Source organism: Triticum urartu, unplaced genomic scaffold, assembly GCF_056163025.1.
Source record: "Triticum urartu cultivar PI428250 unplaced genomic scaffold, HENAU_Tu73 scaffold2, whole genome shotgun sequence".
Classification (NCBI taxonomy): Eukaryota; Viridiplantae; Streptophyta; class Magnoliopsida; order Poales; family Poaceae; genus Triticum; species Triticum urartu.
The window spans coordinates 6,453,256-6,463,379 of record NW_028260368.1 but is presented as its reverse complement, the minus strand read 5'-3'; the positions used below and the strand labels follow the sequence as shown (position 1 = coordinate 6,463,379).

Genomic DNA, 10,124 nt, shown 5'->3' with positions numbered 1-10,124 from the left:
CTATTGGTTTGATACGAATAATGACAATCGTTTCAGTATGTTAAGGATACAGATGTATCCACAATTCATTTAGAGTTACTTAATAGTCTATTTCTTATACCATATCTCTATCCCGTGAAATTCTCGAGCCAAAAGATGGATGCATATGCTGTGTTTCATTTTGCTAAATGATATCAATTAAATGGTGTATCAATTCCATAAATTGCATATAGCAATAAATAAATCAGCAAAATTCTTTCTAATATTTTAGATAGAAGAAACATTTCTTCTATCTAAAATATTAGAAAGAATGTACCCTTCTATCCAAATCCAATTTGCATCGATAAAATAAATCCAAATTCCAGTAGTAGATGAATAATTGCAAATTTGTGTGTGTACGAGATTAGAATAACTTCAAAATAACTGACATAATTTTGTATTTTTCCTGATCAGAAAAATACATGAAAAAGAAAGGAGGTAGAAAAATTTTTGGATTTATGGTTAAAGAAGAAAAAGAAGAAAACAGGGGTTCTGTTGAATTTCAAGTATTCAGTTTCACCAATAAGATACGGAGACTTGCTTCACATTTGGAATTACACAAAAAAGATTTTTCATCGGAAAGAGGTCTACGAAGACTTTTGGGAAAACGTCGACGTTTGCTGGCTTATTTGGCAAAGAAAAATAGAGTACGTTATAAGAAATTAATCGGTCAGTTGAATATTCGGGAGCAGTAATTTAATCGTTCAAATTTTTTTCTTGTTTTATTATTTTTTTAGTAGTCTTATAGTAGTCTTAGATTTTTCATTTTGATGAGCCTCGCTTTGAGGAATTCATGGAATAATCCATTTTCATGGAATAATGAATTAAGGAAGAAAGGATATGAGTCTACCGCTTACAAGAAAAGATCTCATGATAGTCAATATGGGCCCTCAACACCCATCAATGCATGGTGTTCTTCGACTGATCGTTACTCTCGATGGTGAGGATGTTATTGATTGTGAACCCATATTAGGGTATTTACACAGAGGAATGGAAAAAATCGCGGAAAACCGAACTATTATACAATACTTACCTTATGTAACAAGGTGGGATTATTTAGCTACTATGTTTACAGAAGCAATAACAGTAAATGCACCAGAATTCTTGGAGAATATTCAAATACCACAAAGAGCCAGCTATATTAGGGTAATTATGTTAGAATTAAGCCGGATAGCTTCTCACTTGCTATGGCTTGGACCTTTTATGGCGGATCTCGGCGCACAGACTCCTTTTTTCTATATTTTTAGAGAGAGAGAATTAATATATGATCTATTTGAAGCTGCTACAGGTATGCGAATGATGCACAATTACTTTCGCATCGGAGGAGTAGCCGCCGATCTACCTTATGGATGGATCGATAAATGTTTAGATTTCTGTGATTATTTTTTACGCGGAGTTGTTGAATATCAACAACTTATTACACAGAATCCAATTTTTTTAGAGCGAGTTGAAGGAGTAGGTTTTATTAGCGGAGAAGAAGCAGTAAATTGGGGCTTATCGGGACCGATGTTACGAGCTTCTGGAATACAATGGGATCTTCGTAAAGTAGATCCTTATGAGTCTTACAACCAATTTGATTGGAAAGTCCAATGGCAAAAAGAAGGGGATTCGTTAGCTCGCTATTTAGTACGAATTGGTGAAATGAGGGAATCCATCAAAATAATTCAACAAGCTGTAGAAAAAATTCCTGGAGGACCTTATGAAAATTTAGAAGTCCGACGCTTTAAGAAAGAAAATAATTCTGAATGGAATGATTTTGAGTATAAATTTCTTGGTAAAAAACCTTCGCCCAATTTTGAATTGTCAAGACAAGAGCTTTATGTAAGAGTAGAAGCCCCAAAAGGTGAATTAGGGATTTATCTAGTAGGAGATGATAGCCTTTTCCCCTGGAGATGGAAAATCCGTCCACCCGGGTTTATTAATTTGCAAATTCTTCCTCAGCTAGTTAAAAAAATGAAATTGGCTGATATCATGACGATATTAGGTAGTATAGATATCATTATGGGGGAAGTTGATCGTTGAAATGATAATAGATAGGGTAGAGGTAGAAACTATCAATTCTTTTTCGAAATTGGAATTATTAAAAGAAGTCTATGGACTGATATCGATTCTACCCATTTTGACCCTCCTTTTGGGAATAACAATAGAGGTACTCGTAATTGTGTGGTTAGAAAGAGAAATATCTGCGTCGATACAACAACGTATTGGTCCTGAATATGCTGGCCCCCTGGGCCTGCTTCAAGCTATAGCAGATGGGACTAAGCTACTTTTTAAAGAAGATATTCTGCCATCCCGAGGAGATATTTCTTTATTTAGCATTGGACCCTCTATAGCAGTCATATCAGTTTTATTAAGTTTTTTAGTTATCCCTTTGGGATATCATTTTGTTTTAGCCGATCTTAGTATTGGTGTTTTTTTATGGATTGCCATTTCAAGTATAGCTCCTATTGGTCTTCTTATGGCAGGATATAGCTCAAATAATAAATATTCTTTTTCAGGCGGTCTACGAGCTGCTGCTCAATCCATTAGTTATGAAATACCATTAACTTTTTGTGTGCTAGCAATATCTCTACGTGTGATTCGTTAAAATAGATCTTTTTCCTATAAAATCCATTAACTATTTATATTCCTTTTCTTATTTAGTATTTGGGTTGGTAAGTTAAACTAGATAGCTATATGAGTGAAACAAAACAGCTTATAAATTTGTAGTAAAAAGAAAAAATCTCATTTCCTACGTACAAGAAAAAAGTGGAAGTAAACATAAGCAGTGTAAACTCTTTATCCCAAGGTTGATATTTTTTAATTAGTCATCATATCTTGAAGCGGCCAAGAATAAAGGATTCACGATATGGAATTCCATTACTAGAATACTCCTAGTTATTACTATAACTTAATAATCCATAAGAAGAATCCACCAAAAGTTAGTGAAGGGTTAGGAACACTAAAGTACATAAAGGATTAGTACATGGAAAATCTAAAACATTAGAGATTTTTGCCCATAAAAGGAATCATAATAAGGACTTGCAATTTGTAGAAATTATCAAGTAGTACTTTCTTCGGATTCCGATCCAGAGTATGTTCCCATTCACTTGTTAAGGAAATGGCTATCAAGAACGAATTAACCCTTTATCCATTTTTTCTTTTTAAATACCCCCTCCCTGGGGAAAGAAGAATAGTAAAAAAGATATGGAGTGCACTAGAAAAAATTTTCATTATTTCCTTCCTCTATCCATATTCATGCAGAATTGCTCATGAACTAATACCCAACTCTTTCCATTTATTAATTGAATTCCTATAACAAGTAACAAGTGTTTTATTCCAAGATTAAGTTATTACTGAACAAAGAAAAATTTTCATTATATTATAAAGGATGAGATCAATTCGGAAGCGCTTTTTCTTATTCTAGCAGACGGAATTCCTTTGGTCTAATTTAGGACTTTCAAATCTATTTTATTTTATCTAATTCTATCTACGCCCCCGGGGCTAGGAACAAAACAGTCCTTTCCTTTTTCTGATCATAGAGAAGCCGTATGAAGCTAAGGTTTCATGTACGGTTTTGAAATAGCGGTGGGAACTGTGATGTTATCACCGACTATGATTATCTAACAGTTCAAGTACAGTTGATATAGTTGAAGCACAGTCAAAATACGGTTTTTTTGGATGGAATATTTGGCGTCAGCCTATAGGTTTTCTGGTTTTTTTAATTTCTTCTTTGGCAGAATGTGAAAGATTACCCTTTGATTTACCAGAAGCGGAGGAAGAATTAGTAGCAGGTTACCAAACTGAATATTCCGGTATCAAATATGGTTTATTTTATCTTGTTTCTTACCTAAATTTATTAGTTTCTTCTTTATTTGTAACAGTTCTCTACTTGGGCGGGTGGAATTTATCTATTCCCTATATATCCTTTTTTGATTTTTTCCAAATGAATAAAGCAGTTGGAATTTTGGAAATGACAATGGGTATATTTATTACATTAACTAAAGCTTATTTATTTCTCTTCATTTCTATCACAATAAGATGGACTTTACCGAGGATGAGAATGGATCAGTTATTAAATCTTGGATGGAAATTTCTTTTACCTATTTCCCTGGGCAATCTCTTATTAACAACCTCTTCTCAACTTGTTTCACTATAAATAAGATAATACAATAATAGTAAGAATATTTTCAACACAAAAGCTCTCTCAAACAAGAGAAAGAAACATATCTTTTTCATAGATATTTAGAATGAATATGTTCCCTATGGTAACTGGGTTCATGAGTTATGGTCAACAAACAATACGTGCTACAAGGTACATAGGTCAAAGTTTCATAACTACCTTATCCCACACAAATCGTTTACCTATAACGATTCACTACCCTTATGAAAAATCAATTACACCAGAGCGTTTCCGAGGGCGAATCCACTTTGAATTTGATAAATGTATTGCTTGTGAAGTATGTGTTCGCGTATGTCCGATAGATTTACCCGTTGTGGATTGGAGATTTGAAAAGGATATTAAAAGAAAACAATTGCTTAATTATAGTATTGATTTCGGAGTTTGTATATTTTGTGGCAATTGTGTTGAGTACTGTCCAACAAGCTGTTTATCAATGACTGAAGAATATGAACTTTCTACCTATGATCGTCATGAATTGAATTACAATCAAATTGCTTTAAGTCGGTTACCAATCTCCATAATGGGAGATTACACAATTCAAACAATTAGGAATTCGTCTGAAAGTAAAATAAACAAAGAAAAATCTTCGAATTCAAGAACGATTACTGATTACTAAACTTTGATTTTGTCTTTCTGTTATAAAAATCTAATAATTCTTTATTAAACTTTAAAATTAAACTATAAAGAAAAACGAAAAACTACTGCTTATTGGAAATTATTTCTTATTTTAAATCAGACTAGATTTTCGTGATATAATATAATTTATAACTATAAGTTTATACACAAAAAAATACCCTAATCCTTTTTTCCTTCCTTGAATCCTTTAGTTTTAGTCAGTTCATGAAAAATTTTATACTATTAATTTCTTTTTATCCATAATGGATTTACCTGGACCAATACATGAGATTCTTATGCTATTTGGGGGATTTGTTCTTCTACTAGGGGGTCTAGGAGTAGTATTACTTACCAACCCCATTTATTCTGCCTTTTCGCTGGGATTAGTTCTTGTTTGTATATCCTTATTCTATTTTTTATTAAATTCCTACTTTGTAGCTGTCGCACAACTTCTTATTTATGTGGGAGCCATAAATGTCTTGATCATATTCGCTGTAATGTTCGTAAATGGCTCAGAATGGTCTAAAGATAAGAATTATTGGACTATTGGAGATGGGTTCACTTCACTCGTTTGTATAACTATTGTTTTTTCACTAATGACTACTATCCCAGATACGTCGTGGTATGGAATTCTTTGGACTACAAGATCAAACCAAATAGTAGAACAGGGTCTCATAAATAATGTTCAACAAATTGGAATTCATTTAGCAACCGATTTTTATCTTCCGTTTGAACTCATTTCCATAATTCTTCTAGTTTCTTTAATAGGTGCAATTACTATGGCTCGGCAATAAGAAAACTTAGAAAAAGTACAAATTATAAGAATTGCAAATCTAAAATAAATAACTAAAGAATCACAATTTTGATTTAGTAAAATCCATCTACTGCCAACAAATACCTCCTTTTTTTTTTTTTTTTTTTTCTTTTGTTGTGTAATTGTTCTATTGTAATTAATTGAATCGGTTCAATTCTTGCCCTCATATTGAAATGAATCGAGATTGATAAGGAGTTAGTTAATGATGTTTGAGCATGTACTTTTTTTGAGTGTCTATTTATTTTCGATTGGTATCTATGGATTGATCACAAGCCGAAACATGGTTAGAGCTCTAATATGTCTTGAACTTATACTGAATTCAATTAATCTAAATCTCGTAACATTTTCTGATCTATTTGATAGTCGCCAATTAAAAGGAGATATTTTCGCAATTTTTGTTATAGCCCTTGCAGCTGCTGAAGCCGCTATTGGACTATCCATTCTTTCTTCCATCCATCGTAATAGGAAATCCACTCGTATCAATCAATCTAATTTATTGAATAATTAGACTTTTGAATAATTAGACATAGAATCCTCTAAACAAAGGCGCACATATTAAAATAAATAGAAATCAATACTATTTTCTTAGTATTATTTGAGAATATCCATTTTTTTTAGTAGATTATTGCATAGTATTCTTTTTCACTTAAATGAATTTTTGTATTTGTAATTCATTGATATTGCAATTTGAATATTGCAATAATTTATATTGAAAAGACGATAGCCAATTTATTGGCTAATTCGAATTCGTCTGTACAATTCGTAAAATTCTTTCTTATTTCTTATTTATTGTTGAAATCCAAAATTAAAGTCTCTTGGCTCTCTTCACGCTTTCTCACAAACAGATTAAAAAATAGATTTTTTTTTTTGAAGTTTGGATAAACCATTGCTTCGTCTGGTGTCTACAATACATATGACTCATTATAGTACTAATTTCATTTTTACCAGATCGAAAAATTTTATGTTGAAAAGAAAAATTTATAGATCCAATGTCACATTCCGTAAAAATTTACGATACATGTATAGGATGCACTCAATGTGTACGAGCTTGTCCAACAGATGTATTAGAAATGATACCCTGGGATGGATGTAAAGCCAAGCAAATTGCTTCCGCGCCGAGAACCGAAGATTGTGTGGGTTGTAAGAGATGTGAATCTGCCTGCCCGACAGATTTTTTAAGTGTCCGCGTTTATTTAGGGCCTGAAACAACACGTAGCATGGCTCTATCTTATTGATACGTTACAAAAAACTTCACTCGAATCGTCTGATTCCTCTTTACCGAAGAAGCCTGTGCTCGAAATAATCGAGCACGGGCTTTTCTGGTCAAAACGTATCTTGTCTTTATCACTTTATCATGAGTTATTTTCCTTGGTTAACAATACTTGTTGTTTTGCCGATATTTGCAGGTTCATTAATTTTCTTTTTACCTCATAAGGGAAACAAAGTCGTTAGGTGGTATACTATATCTATTTGTTTATTAGAATTCCTTCTAATGACTTATGCGTTCTGTTATCATTTCCAACTGGAGGATCCCTTAATCCAATTAAAGGAGGATTATAAATGGATAGATGTCTTCGATTTCCACTGGAGATTGGGAATCGATGGACTTTCATTAGGATCTATTTTATTGACAGGATTTATCACTACTTTAGCTACTTTAGCAGCTTGGCCAATTACACGGAATTCGCGATTATTCTATTTCCTGATGCTCGCAATGTATAGTGGTCAAATAGGATTATTTTCTTCGCGAGACCTTTTACTTTTTTTTATCATGTGGGAGTTAGAATTAATTCCTGTTTACTTACTTTTATCCATGTGGGGGGGGAAGAGGCGTCTATATTCAGCTACAAAGTTTATTTTGTATACTGCAGGCGGTTCCATTTTTTTCTTAATCGGAGTTCTGGGTATGGGCTTATATGGTTCCAACGAACCAGGATTAGATTTGGAAAGATTAATTAATCAATCATACCCTGCAACCTTGGAAATACTTTTATATTTTGGCTTCCTTATTGCTTATGCTGTCAAATTGCCGATTATACCCCTACATACGTGGTTACCAGATACCCATGGGGAAGCACATTATAGTACATGTATGCTTTTAGCGGGAATATTATTAAAGATGGGAGCATATGGATTGATTCGGATCAACATGGAATTGTTACCTCATGCTCATTATCTATTTTCGCCCTGGTTAGTAATAATAGGAGCGATCCAAATAATCTATGCAGCTTCAACTTCTCTTGGTCAACGAAATTTCAAAAAAAGAATAGCTTATTCCTCTGTATCTCACATGGGTTTCATAATTATAGGAATTGGTTCCATAACCAACATTGGACTCAATGGAGCTATTTTACAAATATTATCCCATGGATTTATTGGTGCTACACTTTTTTTCTTGGCAGGAACCGCTTCTGATAGAATGCGTCTTGTTTATCTCGAAGAACTGGGGGGAATATCTATCCCAATGCCTAAAATTTTTACCATGTTTAGTAGCTTTTCAATGGCTTCTCTTGCCTTACCAGGAATGAGTGGTTTTGTCGCAGAATTAGTAGTATTTTTTGGACTAATTACTAGTCCAAAATTTCTGTTAATGCCAAAAACACTAATTACTTTTGTAATGGCAATTGGAATGATATTAACTCCTATTTATTTATTATCTATGTTACGCCAGATGTTCTATGGATACAAGCTATTTAATGTTCCAAACGCAAATTTTGTGGATTCTGGACCACGAGAACTCTTTATTTTAATCTGTATCTTTTTACCAGTAATAGGAATTGGTATTTATCCAGATTTTGTTCTCTCCCTATCCGTTGACAGGGTAGAGGCTCTCTTATCCAATTATTATCCTAAATAGGTTTGCTTTTTTTTACTCGTCTGCTCTATTAATGCAGAAATAAGTAAAAAAGTATATAATGCAGAAATAAGTAAAAAAGTATAATTAGATCTATCTCGAATTTTTGAGAACCCTTTGATAAGGCGTTCAAGGGGTTCTCAAATAAAACATAAAAGTAAAAACCTTCATTTCATGAAGGTTTTATTTTATGTAATCATTTAGGTGTTAATGTAAACGAACCATAACTATGTAAGCCTATTCCTAATAGATTTATACCAAAATAACAAATCCAAATTATAAGAAATCCTATCAAAGCTATAAGTGCAGAATTCGTACCCTTCCAATTTGGATTTGTTCTACTATGTAAATAAATTGCGAATATGGTCCAAGTAATAAATGCCCAAGTTTCCTTAGGATCCCAATTCCAATAGGATCCCCAGGCCTCATTAGCCCATACTGCTCCACAAAGAATACCTACGGTTAAAAGGGTAAATCCTAGGCTAATGACACGATAACTCCAAGAATCCAAACGCTCCGTTAATTGATATTTGTAATAATTTGGAAATGAAGGGACAGAGGTTCTTTTTAAAGCACTTCTTTTTGCATAAAAATATTTAATATCACTAAAGAAAAATGTTTTATTTAAAACATTTTTTTTCTTTTTAGAAAAGAAATGGAAATTATTTCGAAATCTAATGATTAGAATAGCGGCAGATAATAAGGATCCGCACAAAAGAGTTGCATAGCTTAATAACATCATACTGACATGCATCATTAACCACTGAGATTGTAGAGCAGGTACTAGTATCGTGGATTGATGCATTTCAGTTAAAAGACCCGATGTGGCAAAGCCTTGCGTTAAAATAGTACTTGGCGTAGTTATTGTGCTTAAATCATTTTTAGAGTTCTGTATTTTAGGAATGGTATGAAGAATATACAGGGCCCATGAAAGGAAGATCAATGACTCATATAAATTACTTAATGGAAAATGTCCCGAGGAAGCCCAACGAGAAACTAAGAATCCTGTTATAGAGAAAAAAGTAACTATCATTCCTTTTTCTGACGAATCGCGTAATCCTCCAAGTTCACGAACTAATAAGGTTATAAAATGAATCGTAATCACAATTGAAATCGTTGAGAAAGAGATATGAGTTAGTATATGTTCTAAAGTTGCAAATAGCATAAGGGGAAGGTCCCATTACAAAATTGTAAATTTCGAATTGATTTCTAATCTATTGTATTCTTTTTCAAGAATGCCGCCACTCGGATTCGAACCGAGATGCTTGAGCACTGCTTCCTAAGAGCAGCGTGTCTACCAATTTCACCATGGCGGCTAACTTCAAATAATAGGTAACTTAAAAGAATAATAGCTATTATCTTGGGAATCGTCGATATTGGGAAAGTCCATAAAATTTAGGAACATTAGAGTTTTCATTAAAATAGACTTCGTTTGGTAGTATCGTTTCCATTTTTTTTTTTTACAATAAACTCTTGCTTTGCCCAATAGAAACACAAACACTGCTTGAAAGAGTTGGAACTTCTTTTTTCTAACTTGCAATTATAGAACTAATTTTTTCTAATTAATTTCCCCTTTACATTTTGAAAATTCTTTCAATACAATGAAAAAAATCCAAAAGGGTTTCTATTTAATGATGAAATTAAAATAAAATGGATAAATA

The 10,124-nt window shown here is 32.9% G+C and overlaps 1 non-coding gene across 1 annotated transcript; it reads right to left on the bottom strand.

Moving 5' to 3' along the window:
• Window positions 1-9,699: 9,699 nt before the first annotated feature.
• TRNAL-UAG (transfer RNA leucine (anticodon UAG)) lies at window positions 9,700-9,779 on the bottom strand. The gene has a single exon. It is a non-coding gene; the product is annotated as a tRNA-Leu (tRNA).
• Between the last annotated feature and the right edge of the window lie 345 nt (window positions 9,780-10,124).